The sequence below is a fragment of the Ambystoma mexicanum genome, chromosome 12 (genome assembly GCF_040938575.1).
Source record: "Ambystoma mexicanum isolate Mex_15411 chromosome 12, UKY_AmexF1_1, whole genome shotgun sequence".
In the NCBI taxonomy this organism is placed as follows: Eukaryota; Metazoa; Chordata; class Amphibia; order Caudata; family Ambystomatidae; genus Ambystoma; species Ambystoma mexicanum.
In genome coordinates, this window is record NC_090936.1 from 878027307 (window position 1) to 878046063 (window position 18757).

Here is an 18757-nt window from a genome sequence, read left to right on the forward strand (position 1 = left end):
TGCATTGTTGTGATATTGGGTGCCATACGGATCTTGATGGGTCCTTTGGGCCAATCATGCACTGCCTGGGGGTGGGGGAGGTTTATTAATGGGTCCTTTGGGCCAGTCATGCACTGCCTGGGGGGGGGGGGTTATTAATGGGTCCTTTGGGCCAGTCATGCACTGCCTTGGGGGGACGGGGGGTTATTAATGGGTCCTTTGGCACTGTAATGCCATCAGCATATTCTTTTATGGCATTCATGTTTGACCACTTACCAGCATCTGCAGGTGGGCTCACTCCTGCCTCAGCCTCCCCGATCCCATGAATGCCCTCAAGGTGGAGGACACTGCTGCAACGCTCCTCCCATGCTTGCAGCCTCAGTGGGGAAGGGGGTCCTCCACCTGTCCCACTGCTGCGTTGGCGGTGTGTGGAGATGAGGTTACGAACCCTCAGCCTGAGGTCGTCCCACCGCTTGTGGCAGTCCTTGACGCTTCTCACTGTCACGCCCACAGCGGTGCACTTGCGTGCTGCTTCTGCCCACACTTCCTTCCTCTGCTGCTGTGTGGCACGCCATTGATCAGCACTGAACAGCATCTCTGCATGCTCCACTATGTGCTCCACGAGCACAGTTAGCTCCGCCTCACTGAAGCGCCGTTTGCGCTGCCTCTGCGCTGGAATCCTGGCAGACATGCTGGTGGTCCCTTTTGCCTTCTCACAGTATGGATTGTGCTTGTGCTGACTCTGGATGGCAATGGATTGTGCTTTATATGATGGCCGCCTCTCTGTTTCCGGTTTTTGGCGATCATGGTATTTCTGGTTCCGTTTCCGTGGCGACGGAGGCGGACACGGGTTTTGCGCTACTTGTGGCAGTGCTATGTCCATTTCCATGGCTTTTTCCGTGACAGCGGTAACAACGTTTCCGCGTCCGTGTGATGCGTGCGACCGACAGCACGTAATCGGACAGTCTTTCCGCAACCTTGCGGACACAGAAACTTTATTACCGCCGTCACGGAATCACCGCGATCCGAAGCTGCAAGGTTGTAATGAGGCCCAATGTATTTCAATGTAAGTAAGTAACCTAGTATACTTTTAAGAAGGGCCTTCAGCAATGTATAGGTACGTATTAACTACAAGACTGTTTTAGAAATGCAATAGGCAGATCAGGGAAAGCAAAATCCAATCATACACTCTAAGAATGACCATAAGTTATTCAAGGTAGGTAACCCTATTGGTAAGCTTTTACACTCATTCAGTTAAGAATAATAAAACAGTACCAACAAAATTACTATTAAGAAAAGTGCAACACTATTCAAAGTAAGTAAAGCAATGTATATACGGTCTAAAGAAGCAACCAGCAACTTAACGGTAAGTAATAACTTGTATCACTTTGTAACTTATTCTATTTCAGAGATACAGTTACAACACTAACTTATTCACAAGTAAGTACTTTTACACTTGTTATGGTTTTCAGGACAGAAGCCTTATCTTCTGTAGTCCTTCCTTTGTCTATAGCATGTGTTTTCTCAGGGGCAGAAGAGGGACCCTACTGGTCTAGGAGCCAGCTGTAGGCAGGTCAGGATAGGGTTCAGATGGAGGAAAGTCAGAGTTCTAGTGGATATCATCTTCACCAAGTAAGTATTAGCTTTAGAGTTAGTTAAAAGTGTTCAGGGAATTCACAGAAGGCTCCCTATATGCATTCCAGCATTAGGCCTGGGCGAGTGATATGGGCAAACTCCCAACCACATGAATCACCCACTCAACCTCACAGGATTCACACAAGGCTTAAGGTGAGTATTACCCAAGCCAGCACAGTACCTTTGAGAAAAGAAAAGCTTCTGGGTGGATGCCTCCAGGATGCAACAGCACAGCGCCCGGTCACTGGATTCTTGGTCTGGAGACTGAAGAAATTGATACTGGTTGGGAACTTACAGCAGCAGTCACCAGACAAGGTTTCCAGCGAATGATTCTTCCTGGTTTCTCACGGTTCTGTGGATTTGGCACCTTTTTACAGGAGCCAGATGAAGAACGAATATCGCTGGCCCGATTCTCTTCACTCTTTCGTTTCTGCACTCTGGTGAGGGGGCTGCAGGGATTCGGATCTTGTCTCTGGAGGTCCAGCAGGAGTCTACCAAAGTTTCAGCAGGTTTCTGACTTCAGAAGACCATGCATTGCACTCAGGCTTGAGGTCCCCTGGTATTGCCGTTTTGCAGCCCAGGAAGGTCACAGCACTTTGAAGGATGGCTCGTTTTACAGGTCTTCATGAGACTAGTGGATGTCAACAGCCTCTCTCAACAGTCTCTGGGTAGGAGTCATCACATTCGGGGACGCCCAGGTTGATTGGAAGGAAGGGTTGCATCAGGCTCCATTTACACAGCAAGCTCTTTGGTGGCTGGAAATCACTACAGATGTCTTTTCTTCATCTTCCTCTTCGGATTCATCTCCAGTGGTCAACTTGTCAGCAAGATTTCAGGCCCAGAGTATTTACCAAGAACTACAGCACACCTTCAGAAAACTTTCACTGCGATTTACAGAAAGGGGCAGGTCTGGCTGTACAATTAGGACAGCCAACCCCCAGTGGGAACTGGTTCCTTTCAGGCAAGGTGAAAAACAAAGGGCTGCAGAGTGTTGGACTCCTCCCTCACTTCCTGCTTTCTCAGACACTCTGGAGCCTCGGCTGGGAATACAAAGGATTCCCGCCAAAGACAAAACTTCAACCAAGGTTTTTGAATGGTGGTCCTCCTGTGCATTAACAAGACTGATTTGACAGCCTGCGAGTAATAATGACTAAAAGTCATACAAGTAGTTAAACTGCCACTAGCCATTCAAGTAAACTTGCAACTTTAACAAACATGTTACCAGCTAAGTAAGAAAGGGGATGCATTGTATCCCAGCAGTCCACATAAGGCAGGGTGTGCTGGCTCACTAAAATAAATGTAAGGGGGATGGGAATCCCACTTCACTTATTGGGAACAGTAGTTCACCAAAGAACTAATAATAGAAATTACAAAGGAATGCCCAAAGGGACAACCCAGCCTAAGCCCAAACGTCATAGGAAACTATAATTCCAATCACACACTATGGAGAGACATAAGAAGGTCACCCATAAAAAGAGTAAACGACTAGGTGAGAGGGGAAACGATTCACACTCACCTAGGAATAAGGGATACATAATCACAAAGTCCATCAAAAAGTCCTGGGGTTGACTCAAGTCAGGAAGATTCATCACTGAAATGAAAAATCTTGCCTAACTCTTGCCAGGAAGCATGAAAATAAATGGCATCATTGAAGCCCTACCTCCCGTTCTCCTTGCCCTGTCGGCTTCACCATTGCTCACAACATTATGTTCCAGGATAGAGCAAACAAACAGTACAGCTTTTGTAAATGGTGATGGAACTTACCTGCTTCAACAGTTCTGAAGCAGACGCCTTCACAGCATCAAGGTTGTAGTCACAGCAGAAAGATGTCTTTTAATTTTCTTCTCATGTAAGCCCATTTTTCTTTCAGAAGTACAAATTCTTCCAATATGCGATACCTTGTGAGAACTGCAAAGGCATATTTGAAATCAGGAAAGAGTGAAATGTTTAAGTGATTTTATAACGTGCAACACTAGTAGAGTTTGACTGTAAAAAACGCACACAAACCCTCAGTAAAGTTTTAAATAATGAAAATGGTATAACAGTGTGAATATTTTACGAAGATTTTGCGCTATCTATATGGTGTAATATGCACTCATAACGCAAAACAGCATATTCTCAAATGATATTTTTAATATGATACACATCAAGTATGTAAAGTGTCAGTATTCCAACGTTTAAAACACGTTTGCGTTTAGGAGATATTGAATATACAGTGCAACAGCTGCGCATAATAACCTACCACCATAAAATGCAGATTGATGCAAAATGTCTATGCAGAAGTTCATTTAAAGAGTTAAGGCCTGAACAAACAGTATTTTAAGTGAGAATGCGTTTAAAACTTTGAATACCCATGACCCTCTCAAAAATCCCTCGAGTGTTTTATTTCTATACGGTTACTCATTTTGCAGCCCTGCACATGTTTTAGACTACAACCCCTTGATTCCTCACCAGTGGCCATGCTAGCTATGGGGTTGAAGTACATAACATCTTGACGGCCACAACATAAGTACCTATTCATGGCCAGACCGCACACAGCAAAAGAAGGGCAATACCATCCACAGCATTCACTTTAAACACATATCAAATAATGTTTTAGATCAACAATCATATATGAGCTGAGAGTGTTCTGTCATTGATGAAGGTTTGCAAAGAGAATGTATCTAGAATTTTGCCTCAACGTAAAACGTGTTATTAAGTCCATGGTCTGGGTTTTTGATACCAGATTGTAAATTGTCTAATTATAAAATTGTGGTTCCCTACTGTTTTCCTTATTGCTTGTCAGAACCGGGCCCGCATCCATCCTCTTAGCTTTCTTGCTACAAAGGTATGCAATCTCTTTCCTGGGGCCCCACTGCCACCCTTTTAGATGCACCAGAGAAGAGGACTCAAGGAGGTTGGACCCCAATGGGATAACACACTAGTCTTTTGAACCTCCAGTGACCAGAGATGGGTCAAAGCCAAGGTGCAGAGACCAAAAACCAAGAAAACCAAGAAGGGAAGAAACCCAGCATCCATGGTGGTGAAGAGTGCTGTGAAGCCCTTGCATCCTCTCATCGTCTCATTTCTTACTCTACCAAGCCATACTGCAGTGTCACATAACAGCAATCGTGGATCAGAAAAATGCATCATATTGGTACCTAAAAAAAGGGAAAATAGATCAGCATGGTGGACATCCTAGAATGGGCTATTTCTGAATCACCTTTCATAGCTCTGCCCACTGTGACTCCCCAGTTTCCCGTCAGTAACCATGGAGGAACAACACCATAGCCTCACAGCAAGAGGAGGCACATGCCCCCTCCGAAGGTCTTGGCCAATATTGTGAATATAGCCACCAGGATGTCCCTCATGCCCTGGACAGCCAAGCTGGTCACAACGCCGAAGACCAATGTGATAATTACGGTGCACTACATCACCCTAAAGCCCCCAGAGCTCTGCACAAGCTTTTAAATCAGTTGTGTTCAAGTTCGGTAGTCGCTCCATTACGATAGTGCCAACAATACAGGGAATGTATGCAAATAGAAGGAACACCATTGTATATCCAATAAAATGTATTTCCAAAGTGTATTATGCACTAAACCGGCTGAGGTGTCTGGGTAAAAATGATCTTCTGTCATTGATGGGTTGTGTCTAAAGATCAAAGTGAATTTCGGGATGGCGAAATGTTGTTTCATCCCTTTTACATCGACAAATTGTTGGCTTTGGTAATGTTTGTTTATATCTATATTGTGGTATTGATGTTTATATAGACAAGCAGAGCGCCTAAATACCCAAGGTTTGGAACCTCTTACTGATAGCAAAATACTTTCCTGGGTGGCAGACTCAAAAACTGCTAACACTTTTCTGCCCAAAGACTTTTGGGAGCACTCGACCCACAGAACTAGTACAAACCGTAATGTAACAGAATGCAAGGATATGTCATTAGAGACGGTTGGTAAGCCCCTATCATGGGAGAGTGCAAAGAGACACAAATTGTCATCTGTTTAGTGATCCGATGCACAGACTACAAACTATGTTGTGGTGGGGAAGGCTTTCTTCCTATCATGTACGCCTAAGACTGCGCATTCTAGAAGGTTTGTGGTAGTTTTCACATTTGTTACCCTATGATGATACATGAACACGGAGGTCTGGCTGGTGGGTCTGGTTGTTGCAGTCAGTTCCAGTGCTGTGAATATGTCTGCCAGTCCTTTGTCTAAATAAAGCCTTCTCTGTCTTTGTTCTAAACCCAAACTGAAGTGTGTGTCTGGTTTCTCCAATAATTCTGGCGCTGCAACTTGGACTTGCCGCGCTCTGTTGGAGCACCACTAGCTTACAGAGCATTCTCTCCTGAACAACTCCAGCACGCCTGAGAGGTCACAAGTCCAACTTCAAAACACTAGAAGCGTGGCTGGGTAGGAAGCTGATCGTAAGTGGTTCTTGTTCGTAGCCACTTTAGGGGGTGAGGGTTTTTGCTCAGTAGCAAGGCATGACGCAGGCTTACCGGTCTTCTCTGATAATGTATAGTAAATAGCTGGTGGAACAAAGTAGCGGTATAGCGCAGCACCTGGTTAGTTGGAGAAAAAGAAAAAGAAATAATGTATCCTGGAATATGAGCTCTCTGTCAGATGTCAGTATGGTAAAGAACAACTATAAAACCAATGAGGAATCAGGTTACAATCAAATAGGAATAGGTGGTGCACATTGATGATGAATGATTATCCCTGTCAGGACAACTTAGCTGATTCTCAGGCACCTGAATTCCCTCCTTTTCAGGGCTGTGCATATAGTGGACTCACTGTGTACTTGCTCGATGAGCGATTGAGGACTGAGTGGAAGGAACTAAAATCTGGGACAGAGATGGGGGTGGAACAGTCTAATCAAGTCCCCAGACCACCTCAGTGTTCACCAGCTCATTTCATGTTTACCAAGTATAATAGTGCCATCGACAAATACACTGAGGAATGGCACGCTATGACACGGAAGGATCTGCATAACTAGCTTCGGCTCAAAGGTACTTTCCATCTCTACCAGATAACCAATTTGAAGCCACACATTAGAATTGAGAAAGGGAAAGGTTGGCTGAAGCAGTGGAGGTCTGGGGGAGCTTATGTCACCTGGTATGAGGAGGCAGCCGAAAGACAGAAGAGCAACAATTAGGGGTTGAAAGATTCAAACAAACGTCTAAAAGATCAAATTTAAGAGTTTGGGAATAAAGTGCAGAGGGAAGAGGAAATGGGGCCACCACCCACTCTGCTACATCCTCAGCTGATAAAGCAGGATGAGGAAACTGCATAGGATTAATAGATTTTGTCACAAGTGTACGAATGCCTGTTTGTACACCAGGGTAGGTATACAAAAGATGAAGACAGAAGATGAAGATGCTACCGCAGCACCCCAACTGTTACAATGACTTCCCCACCCTCACAGCCAGGGGGGTATCAGCAACCTCGGGGACCAATTGTTTGACAGCCCATGTCCGATCAGCGACTGACTGCCCATCAACAGCTGCCTGCAGGCTCCAATGGCTTTTAAACACCCAAAACAGGGCATTGCCAGTTTATGCCCCACACTGATCTCTTGGGATGTTTTTATCTAAAATCTAGAGAAGACTAAAACGGACCTCCTGTGCTGGGCACAATATGTGTTTGAGATGTCACTAACCACCCTAAATTGAGACACTTGAAATTTAATGTTTTTGACTGTTCGTGTCTTTAGAGCCACCACTATGGGCATAAGTCATGGGCAATTGCATGCAATCAATGAGACAGGTATTATCTCATACTGCATGCTAATTTTTGATCTGTCTTGTTCTCTCCTTTCCTTTGGTTTTCCCTCCATCATGATCTGTTCTTTCCATTTGATTTATGATTTTAACGTACATATTCCTTCAATTTATGATTTGGTATATTTACTTCTCAACCATTTTTTAATCACTTGCTAACATGAATAATCCAACTCAATGATCCTATAAGCACTGATGGGGAGCACTGTGCTTGAGAAACGTGGCGGCATGATTTTCTTACATTTTCTTACATTTGATATTTAATAAACTGATGAAGGATTATCAAAGTGATTAGACAGTATTCATTTCACAACTAAACAGGCTGGTGAAACCAATACCCTAGATGTTCCAACAATGCTTCATGGTACCTTGGGAGTTAGCCACGCCCAGGTTCTCACAGATACCCATTTTCATTCATATCCCGGCCTCTCTGACAAAGAGTTACGAATTATGGATGGGATCCTCCGATATTGCAAAAACCTTGAAGACAGGCACCTGGCACTGGAATGACATGCACAGTTGGGGAAGGCAGAAGGAACTTGGTTAAAGAATTCCCAAACATCAGATAGGAACCTTCGAGATTTGCCATGGAGCTCCAGACAGTCATCCAATATTACAACCCGACCTGGGCTGGTATGAATCAGTTCATGAGAATCATTATGCTGATGGAGATCAGGCAATGGCTTATACTACAGATCCAGTGCTCAACGGAAGAGGCTGGAATGGCAAACAAACCAGAACATGCGTGAAACAGACAGTTAACCACCATCTCAAAGGTGTGCCTCCAAAAGACTGTTTGGGGCAAAATCAATAACGGCAGACAGAAAAAAGGGGAATCACCTGTAGATTATTTGGACTGTCTGAAGATCATGTTTACCCAGCATTCTGGCATAGTCAACCACAAAGACACGTAGAGGGAGTACTAGCCAATGCATTTGTTACAGAATTGCAGCCCAAACTCCAATCCCAGTTGAAAATGATATGCATCGGACGGCAGAAAAAACCTTTTTCTGAACTTCTGACAGTGGCAAACCACTGTGTCGCATGCCAAGAAAAAAAGAAAGAACATAAAACACAAGCTTATGACTTAAGAGTTATAGACTCTCCAGGAGGAGGCCCCTCCAGCAGGGAGGGTCTCCTCCAAGGGGTCTTCAAGAAGAGGGGGAAAGGGATCGGACCCGGGAGCCCCACAGAAAGGAAAAGTCACTCGCCCTCATTTGCGAAAGAAGGGTGGAGGATGACGTGTGTACACACACACACACACATTTCAACAGAAGTGTACTCCTAGCACTAACCATGACAAGTACATATCACAATCCAATTTTAAAACGAGAACTGTGTATATCTTTAAATCACCAATTTTGCTTACATTAAGAGTTCCCTAAGCCACACTTGAGCATCATATTTCTACTTCTTATTCATACAGAGGAATAAAGTACTATGATGAATCAGAAGAAGGACTCGGACTACCATGCGTCATGTTTTAGTGTGGTTTATTTAAATAAAAAGAAAAATGCCCATCTGACCCTATTGCTATGAGGGAAGTTGCCTACCTCCTCATCGAAGTCCAAAAATAAAGAGTCCTGAGTCCAAATCCTAGTTAACTAACCTTAGAAAATCTACCTAAAATGAAAAAGGGAGGCTCGCACAACAGCCTCGGGATGGTCTTCTACCTGGTCCAACTAGTAGATGACTTGTTCTTATTCTAACAGTTCACTTCGAATATTAACACAGTTCGCAGACTTCTTTTTTTTTTCTTTCTTACAGAGTTAGAAAATACAAATATCTTCAGTATGGCTTTCTCATCCCACTTCTTATGGTACTTTTCTCAGATTTGTGTCAGTTGTCAAATCCTTTCCAGGAACACTTTAAATACACTTCTGGTATCCCACCTTCTTGACACTAGGACTCCCCAAAGACTTGTGGTTTTTTGGCAGGGTTATTGGTTCTCAGTCCAATCAATAAACATAGGGCTTTTACCCGGTCGGTTGTTACAGGCTCCCGTTACATAGTTGGCTTGGCTAGCCTTGTTACTGAGTGTACATACTCCTTTGCCTCTGCTCCACGTGGGACGCATCGCTGTCCGTTTTCATGTTTACCCATTCGATTCTTTCAGGCTCGCATTCTGTTGGTGGTGTTGGGATGGAAATAAGCCTACCCCACCCACATAGGTGCTTCCAAGTTAGGCAGACCCTACACAAGGTGATATAACCTACAAGAGGGGAATAGCCCCCACCCGCAGGGCACATAAACAAGCACTGTAGCGCATAGAAGTAGGCAAATATCGCAAGCCATGCTCCTGCTCCACGACTCCATTTTGTATTAGGCCGAGACCAGACTTGTTGAGAGCCTGCGATGCGCGTGTCCCCGGTTCACTCCCAGGTCAACATCGACACACCAAGCCCGCTCCTCCTGAGCCCTGTTCCCACAGAAGTCCATTTTCCTCCTGTCCCTTCAATGTTGCAAATATCTAGTATCACTTCCAAGAATGGGCCCTGTGAAGAGCGTTGAGACAGTACCAGGGCCCAGCCCCGTGTCCATCCATCTCCACTAAACTACCATTAAGACCCTGACCCTCACCCAACCCGGAGCTGCCACACTTCATAAACCCGACCCCCTACCTTTTCACATACCAATAAGTATCCGACCCCCAAATCCTGACCTTCCTAAGGTGCCCATCACAGATCTAAAGCTTGCACAACCATATATCTGTACAATGGCAACACATGTCTTTTCGTATCATGAGGCACCGGGGAAGGTAAATCATAGATCAAACCCCATGGGGAGACCTTGGATGCGGGAACTGCAGTATTAACGAATTCCTGAATGTGGGGGTCAGCACAACTGTATTTTATACTCTCCTCGTCATGGCACCCCTTTCCTGTGTTGTCCAGGTGCCTGCCATAATAAATGAATAGCTGGTTTCAGTTGTTTAGTTTAGACTAGATATATTGTATCTCACAAATGCCCTGACCTTCACCACGGAGATGAGCCCAGCTGACCCACGTGGAGCCAGATCAACGAGGATGCACCAGCCAATTAGCGCCTGGCATCCCCTATGGAGCAGGCACATGCATATGTTCATCCCAACCAGCAATGTGGATTTCTACTATATATGATGATGTCACTAATGACGCCTTAGGCCTTCTTAATGTGCTGCCCGTATAATTTTTGGCAGATCGCTCTCGGACAGCAGAGTTTTTTGCTGGCATTCTATTTTGTACAAGTAAAACATTCTTATCCTTGCAACCTATCTCTTGGCTTTATTCCCTATTGGGTTGTATTTACTCTGGAGTGTGCGTTCAGAGGTCTATGCCTTCATTTGGTGACCCCTGTGATGTGATTCCTTAATCCCCATACTTGCGGCGATATCCAGCAGACCAGTCCCTCGAAACGCGTATGCAGTAGAAGTGGTTGTTGTGGGTTCCGGCTTTGCCAAAACCCCACCTGCTCATTGGAGCCGGGTGTAGCCCAAGGGAGAAGCCCAGACGTGTTGTGGATTAACTGAGGCTGAGGGACAACAACGTCTGGGGTTTGGGTTACGGCGCAGTGTGATTGAAGGGAACATGCAGTGACTGAAAGTGAATGAACGGTTTGATTATGTGAAGGTGGGGAATTTTCATGGCAATTTTTTCTTCTTTTTTCTTTAAATTTTAACGATATAGAGAGACTATAAAAGATGAAGGAAAGGGAGCCTATCCCCGAAAGGGGGTAAAAGGTGGCAGCCACAGTGCACTGTCCCGACCAGTGCAGGAATATATAAATACAGAGACAAAGTAGGAGCCCCATATAACTAGAGGGCTCGGGAACAAGTAGTGGTTGTTGTTTTAACGTGTTATTTTAGCTTATTTTCAGTGTCCTTTTTATATGCAGGAAGGAGGCCCAGGAGGGGCAGGTATGGTGTGAACGAGAAGTGACTAAGTGAGGAACGAGGATGCTCTAAGGGGAAGAAACACACTCATTAAGTATATATATTTTGTTTTTTATATGTTTTGTTTTTGTGGTCCAAAAAAATGATTGTGCCCACCTTGTTTGACTGTGGAAAGACAGTTTTAACATGTATTTGACGTTTTATTAATTGACTGGCACAGTGGGCCCTAATGGTATAGAGAGGTGGGAGGAACTTTGCACAAACATTTTTGAGTGACACACACACACACTTTAGGTAAGCGACAAACCATGGGGAAAGTCACCCCACTATCCCATATTTATAAAAGTCTACCCCTGTACAGTGATAAGATCAAAAAATACCACAGACAATGGCTGATGGAAAAAAAGGGGAAGGAATGTCCTACACCTGGCCAGAGGAAGGGTCTTTCGATAAGGGTGCTTTAGACCACATGTCCACATATTTGACTGCTAAATACAAGGGGAAGGCACTACAAAATAGAATAGAAATATTAGATCTGTGGCGGATGTTTGAAGAAACACCCGTCCCAGAAAAAAGAGAAATATCATTGGAAAACTTGATCATGGGTGACGGTAACATGGGAGACAGTGAGGAGGGAGAAGGCGAGCCAAAGAAAATCTACCCACTGCAAATGCGACCAGCGGAGGGGTACTCTAATCCGACCTATGTGTCAGGGGGAAATACTTTAGCACATACGGGTACTGCACCGCCCCCACCCTATGATCCATCAACAACAACTCCTACCCACACAGGAGTAACCGCCAGGGACATTGAAGTGGCACTGACTTCCACCCGTATAGAGTTGGCTAGATTACGAGCTGCATGTGAGGCAGCGAGAGGACCAGAGAGTGGAGCACCACACCCGAGTACCCCTCTTCCCCCACGGAAGAAAAATGGGTGTCGGGAGACTTCTGTTTAAGATTGATAGCGCCCCTATACGGGCTGTGCGCATAGAAAGGGAAGGAGAAACAGACAGTTTGGGATATGAGAATGTGGGGTCAGTAAGGGATGAGGAGTATTGGAGTGACTTTGATGATGTGGAAGAAGGAGCAGTTGGAGGGGTTCAGCAAGTACATTTGACAACACCAAGGGTGGAAGGGACATGTGTAGAGAGGTTGAGAGAGAGGTTTGGGAGAATGGCCTTAGCAAAAAAGAAAAGGAGTGGAGCAAAGGGTGGGAAAGTAAAATCTAAATTACAAATGCCCTTGATTCACAAAGGAGCAGGTCAGCCTCATTAAGTTCCATGGCCCAAGATGGATGAAAACAACCTCCTTGAATGCCTCCCTCCACTCACTGCATGCGCAGGAAAATTGATTTACGCCTTTGAAAATCACACTACAGGGGTGCCCTTAGCTATAGGAGATATTAAGAGCGTGTTAGTGTCTGCAGTAGGAGACCAGGCAGAATCAGTATGGATGAAAGCAGGGTATCCAGGAGTAACCATAAGTAATGACTTCCATGACGGGGCTTCATTTAACAATATCAGATCCCGTGTGTGGTATGCACTGCGGAGAGCCTTCCCAGATACTCCCGATTTACACTCCATAATGCAATGCACCATGGGAGATGAGGAAGATGCTGCGCAGTTCATTCTTCGGGTCCAAGAGATGTGGAGAGCAGAGACGGGCACCGCGTGGGACCAATCAACATCTTTGTTTTATTTTATTATAAAGCGGGGACTCACGAAAGAAGTACAGATGGCTCTGGATAAGATAGCGGGGATAGAAGCTAAAGGTTGGCCTGAAATTCAAAGCATCATAGTACATCATTGTAGGAGTATCAAAGAGAAGGAAAAGGAAACTATTCAGAGAAGGCAGGCTGAGGAAACGAAACTAGTACAAACAAAAGTAGTGAAAGTAGCTGCAGTAGCAGCAGTGCCGCCCACAGAACATATGGGGGAAGGGGGAGGTGCCTCCATCGCCACACAGGTGAGGATGGCACTAGTGTGGGCAGACAACGGGCAAGAACAGTGGGAAGAAAATCCGCAATACACGGGACCCCAGTGGCAAGGAAGAACACCAAGAGGACGAGGTGGTTCCCGAGGGCAAAGGGGAGGGGGATTCGGAGGACAGGGGCCCATTAGAGGAAGCCAAGGGCAGTGTTGGTCATGCAGGAGATGGGGGCACTTTGTCAGGGAATGCCGCAGGAGGCCAGGAGGTAACTACACATATAATCAATCCTACTACAATCAACAACAGTACAGGAACCCCCACCCCGGTAGCACAGGGGCCAGCGCAAGGATCATATGAAATACCCCTACCCTACCCCCAGTTACCCACCCAGATGCCTAGCCCAGTACCTATTGTCACCCCGCTCACGCAATGCAGATACTCCAAAACCAGCACAACCAACAGGTAGGTGGCAACAGACACCCTTTTGCCACTCCCCCGAACGGCGCAGTAGCACCTTACCAAGGTGCCTGTGTGCTGGGAGGGGACCCCTTCGCTTGCCCAGGGACAGATACCTATCCCGACTAGGACAGCCAACGACCTTGCATCCAGAAGAGGAACCACTGGTGGGGGCAGAGATTGGAAATAAACAGTTCATCTTCATGGTGGATTCAGGGGCAGAAAAGGCATGCATTTGCGCTGGTGACCTCCCGTTATCAGGACAAACTCTTGACATGCAGGGATTATCTGAGGCTGTGGTAATGGTTCCATAGACAGAAGGTTTAGATGTCAAGATAGTGGGGCAAGTAGTACGAGCACCCCTCCTTTACTACAAAAGTTCACCTGTCAACTTACTGGGGAGAGACCTGCTCAGTAAATGAAATATGACCATATCCTTCACTGAGAGAGGGCTTGTTTGTTCCACCCCCGGCATGTGCTCCCTCAGAGCAATTTTGGTGATTCATGCAGTAGCGAATCATGGTGAGGGGGATACCTGTGAACACCAATATGTTCATATATATGGATTTTGAGTGTTAGCAAGAACAGTACGTGAACTCACCAGGAAAGAATGGAGTATCCACAGATTTTGTCTTCCGCCCGTAGCAACACCTGAAGTGGTAGCTGACACCATTCTGTCTCTAGATCTAGAAGATGTGCCAGTGTCTGCAAAAATAATTGTTTTACTAGGTACTGACATCCACGGGTACGAGTGGCACACATTGCTATGCATTGACTCCAATATAACATTGCCAGAATAAACCGATGACGAGCTATTCGAGGATGAACAATAATGGGGAGATTGTGCTAGAGATCTGCATTCCCTGTGACATTATGGTACAATACAGGAAAGTGCCGAGCCCTCTCATGGTCATTGTCAGTGGGGGCCCATCCTTTAATGAAACAAATAGGCAACAGGTCCCGCCCCACCTATGGACCACAAACCCACATGATGTGGGGATGCTAAAGGAAGTGACCCCGTAAAAATAACACTCAAGCCAGGACCTATACTACCAAGAGTGAAACAATAGTACTGTGAAAGCCCCAATATCTTCAATAGGATATTGCACAAAGACCGTGGCAATATTCAGGTCCGCAGCACGATCATTCCGTACGTACAAAATCTATTGGTCTGCAGCGACAGTGAACAGAGCTGTCGAAGGGACTCCATTACTCTACTCCAACTGCTAGCCCAAAAGGGATACAAGGTAGACAAGAAAAAACTCAAATATCAAATACTGCCTGGCAGAGGTCCTGTACTTGGGCCAGCTCATTTCCAAAGATGGTAAGAGGATAATTCCAGACAGAGCAGCAACAGTACGTGCCACTGCCCAACCAAACATAATGAAAGAGATGCAGAAGTTCTTGGGGCTATGCAATTACTGCAGAGCCTGGATCTTAGGTTATGCAGCTTACACTAGGCCGCTCCTGCAAGGGCTTAAGGAAGCACAAAAAGAAAAAACGCTTATTAAATGGACACCAGAAATAGTAACAGGGTTTAATGACCTAAATAATCTGATCTCAACAGCTCCAGTACTAGTGACCCCTGATTATGATCAAGAGTTGTATTTATTCTCACATTCAAATGGTACCCTTACAACCGCAGTATTGAAACAGAAAAGCTTGATGGGACCCAAGCCACTAGCCTATTACAGTGGCACATTTGATTTGTTCATGCAGGGTTGGTTTGTTAGCGAACAAGCACTTGCGGCTGCCGCCTTTGCCATTGAAAAAAGCTCTACCATTGTCATGGGGTGCTGTGTCACTCTATATGTCAAGCATTAACTGTTTGCAATATTGGAACAATCTAAATTTACCCTGACAACACAGAGAGTGTCAGATTATGAAATAATTCTGTCCAGCCAAAATATCCATGTGGTAAGGTGTAAGACAGTTAATCCTGCCACATTCCTTACAGAGCCATGAACTGTCGAGGAAATGCAAGAGCATGACTGTGCAACATATGAGGGAGAAGGAGATGACATACCAAAGGCAAAAGAGTAGAGAAAGGGGAAGTGTTTTTCATTGATGGATCAGCCTCCATCGACCAGGAGACAGGTGAGAAACATGTAGGGGCTGCCGTAGTGAGGATGGAAGATGGGGGGTATGAAACACTGATCATGAAACGATTGCCAATGCATTATTCTGCGCAGGCAGCAGAACTTGTAGCGCTAATTGAAGCTCTTCACACATTAAAAGAATGCTGTGCGACTATTTATTCCGATTCTGCGTACATCATCCCGACGGTACACACTGGACTATCTAGATGGAGAAACAGAGGGTACAGGAGAGCAGATGGCTCCCCAGTGCAACATACAGAATTATTGAAAAAATTGATTTCGGCCCTTCCAGAACCTTCTGTGGTGGCTGTCATCAAATGCCTTGCACACACACAAAACACAAACAAAATGTCTTTGGGGAAAGCTGCTGCAGACGTGGCAGCCAAACAAGCAGCGTATTTCCCGGTACATATGGGTGAAGAATGTATTCTGGCAAGCAAAGATGCAACACAAAAAGCAGACGCATACACAGCAGTCCCCGTAGCTCAGATAATAGAGCTGAAAAGCCGAGCACCGATTGCAGAACAAGAACTATGGCTTAAAATTGGCTATACCCAGTCACCAACTGATCTACTATGGAGACAACAAACAACAGGAAAGGTTGTCATGCCAGTTGAGCTACTATACACAGCATTTGAACAACTACATTTCCCAGCACACTGTTCGAAGCAACATATAGTTGCCGATCTCCAGGAAGATTGCTTCAATCCAAATTTACAGGAGTACCTGACCCAGATGGTGATCCAGTGTACCACCTGCCAAGTATTCAGCACAGGAATGACTCTGAGTACATTGCGGAGCACATTGCCCTCCCTGTGGGCCCCTTCCACGAGCTACACATTTGTTACGCGGACATGGGAGAAAGGTGCAATGGGGCCCGATACTTGATTGTGGTGGTGTGTCATTCTCTGGATGGGTGGAAGCAGGGCCCTGTGCCCACCCAGACGCGAAGTGTTAGGGAGAATTCTCAGAAATGTGCTAATTCCCACTACCATAGAGACCCCCAGCAACTTTGCTGGATTTTGAGGACTTGATTTTTTTAACCTGGAGAGAGTGAGAACCTTTTTACCACTCTCTCATGTATTTTACTGTGATTTTCTACACTGTGTTTCTTTTGGTTGTGGAGTCTGACAAACTCCATAGGCATCTCTTTTACATTGTGTCACACAGCACCTTCAGTGCAGTGACAAAGGGAAGACTTTCAGATTTCCCAAAGGTTTAAATACCTTCTCTGGGATAAACTGCTGTTTCCCAGAGCAGTAAAGTGAAATTGACTTTACATGTATATCTTTCAAGACCCAGCACACACTATCTTACAATAGGGTGTTGGAGGGGTTAGGTAGCAGCTCCTTTATCTAGACTCTCATGTAACACACTAAGAATGTGCTTTGCTTTTGTTCAACTAAAACCTTCACACGGCTCAGCTCCACTAGAATAGCAATTGTAACATACCAAATAAGGATAACCTCAGTCAGGAAGCCCAGGTCATTCTAACAGAAGAGCAACTGACAGAAATATGTAAGGCTAGGAATCTCCCTGTTAAAGGAAATATAAAATGAAGTAATTGCAAGATTGTTGAATCATCAAAGTCTGGATAGTAGGCCTGTCACACCTACTAACCCGGGAAATGTGGAAAATGATATTGGGGATGATAATTCAGAGTCTAACTCTAATGTCTTAGAGGAGTCAGAGGTGGAAGAGGAGTCTCAGGAAGAGAGACCCTCTTTGCCTCAACAGGCCCTTTTGCTTCAGCCTTTAGCCACAGGGACCCACAAGGTCCATCACGGAGTCCAGAATTTGTGTCTCTTGAGAAAATGAGAATTGAGTCAGAATTCACAAGATAACAAATCCAAGCTGAAACCAAACATCAGGATATCAAACTAAGGGAAATGCAAATGCAACATACTCTTGAAATGAAGAAATTGTCTCTTGAAAATGTTTCTATCCCAGAGTCTTCTAGGTCTTGCAGTCCAAAGAGACCTCACATGCTTAAAGAAGCAGTGAGTATGTATGATGTGAAACTTGATATTTTGGATTGGTTGGGTGCTTTTTAATATAACTATGAGATTCAGGGTTACACAGGGAATCAGTTGATTCCTTGGCTTTTGTCTAAGCTCCCACAGGTTGCAACTGATGCTGTAATGGAGGTGGGGAAACTTGAAATATTGGAGTATGAAAATGTGAAGCTAGATTTGATAGCTAGATTTGGGGACACTCCTTCCCAGTACCTTAAGAGGTTTAGGACCCTCAAAATGACTGATGGTACCCCTTGGGCTACCTGGGTGTGTGAATGTTTGAAAAACTTAGATGGTTGGGTTAAGGGTTACAGAGTGATTACTTTTGAAGGAATGAGACATCTGTTTTTGTTGGAATCTATTTTTGATGCCTGCTCTCCTGAGCTGAGACAGCACTTGGCTGACTCAAAAGAGATTGATCCCAAGAAGCTAGCAAAAGCTGCTGACTTGTGGGTTGCCATCAGGGCTACTCACAAGGATTCTGGGGCCACTCGCAAAAAGGATGAGGGGAAGCAGCACAAGAAAGATGACAAATGGAATTCTAAAACCTCCCATCCAAGTGAGGGCCACAAACATAAGAAGGGTAAATACCATGGGAAACCAGGTCAGTCTAGTGAAACCTCTGGTGCCAAACAGAGGGAGGTCAGCAGAAACCCCCATTCCAGAAAACATTTGTTAAATGTTATGCTTGTGGGTCTACTGACCATGTGAAAGGGGATTCCAGATGGAAGGGTAAACCTTCAGGGGTCCATACTGCCTCCTAAGCCTTCATCCATGAGGGAGAAGTACATATGGCAAGTGGAAACTTTCATCTGTTGGCTGAAGATCCCATTGGAGTCTCAGCCAGTGTTTCTTTAGTGTCCCTGGGTCTGTGGGAACAGCAGAATTTAGATGTGTATAACTCTATTCCAGATAACACAAAATAATACTACAAGGACAGTGTACTTGTGAATGGTCAGGAAACCCCTTCCATTAGAGACACTGGGGCCAGCATCACAGTGGGCGATGAA

The 18757-nt window shown here is 45.2% G+C and overlaps 1 protein-coding gene across 2 annotated transcripts in view; it reads right to left on the reverse strand.

Annotated features, from left to right (window-relative positions):
* The window catches only part of ANKS1B (ankyrin repeat and sterile alpha motif domain containing 1B), an 806556-nt gene that overhangs the window by 639957 nt on the left and 147842 nt on the right, over nucleotides 1-18757 (reverse strand). For both annotated transcript variants that reach the window (XM_069629362.1, XM_069629363.1), the window contains exon 2: nucleotides 3379-3522. The gene's annotated coding sequence lies outside the window, so the exon portion shown is untranslated. The remainder of the gene's footprint in view (nucleotides 1-3378; nucleotides 3523-18757) is intronic.